This window comes from Electrophorus electricus, unplaced genomic scaffold (genome assembly GCF_041902795.1).
Source record: "Electrophorus electricus isolate QZ-2024a unplaced genomic scaffold, ASM4190279v1 Scaffold49, whole genome shotgun sequence".
In the NCBI taxonomy this organism is placed as follows: Eukaryota; Metazoa; Chordata; class Actinopteri; order Gymnotiformes; family Gymnotidae; genus Electrophorus; species Electrophorus electricus.
In genome coordinates this window covers 766,950-767,721 of record NW_027658767.1, presented here as the reverse complement: position 1 = coordinate 767,721, position 772 = coordinate 766,950, and positions in this window count along the sequence as shown.

Sequence of the window (772 nt, the reverse complement as noted above, 5' to 3'; positions counted from 1 at the left end):
ACAGTAAGTGTTTTGGCCCCTGACTGCCATTAGGACAAGCCAAGACAACCACTCACTACATTAGCTTATCTACTTGTTAAATCAGCCTGAAATTAAGATACAGATAAAAGTGTTGATTTTTGTACTAACATTTTAACAACTTCAGCCAAAGTATTCAGAATGTAAATGTTTGGTCTAGCAGGTATGTCCCACAACTGATGCAGAGAGTGCATGTCATGGCAGAGGGGATTCATGTTGGCAAAATGCCCTCCTACAAATTAGTCTCAAATACTGAAGCAAAAAAGAGGCCAAATTCATCTGATGGAAGTAAGTCTAAAAGGGCTTCTTGATGATGTTACCCTGGTGACTTGCATTCTTTCCAGATGCTCAACAACCACTAAAAGTAGTGCATTGCTAAAAACTTCTACTTGTTGTGCTGGAGGTGTTGAAAATATGGTTTCCTTGTCATTGTCATTCTGATTTTATAAGGTTCTACGTGGGTATCGATAGGAGCTGAAACTGTGCATGTGTTGCCCCTCTGAGGAGATGAGCCAATGAGGAAGATGCCCGTGTTCAAATTTGGCTCTAGACCACGCTTTGAGCTGGTGCACTTTGTCAGCGGTTGAAGTTGCAGCAGCATTGGCGGAGTGGGACGCATTGGTGAGAAGGAGAACGAGAAGGATCTCAGCAGTGAGAAGCTGAACAGCGGCAAGCAGCGGGAGGCCGGAGACAAAGCCTCTCCTCTCCCTTCTCTGACACAAACACAGTCACGTGTTATATACTCACATAATCC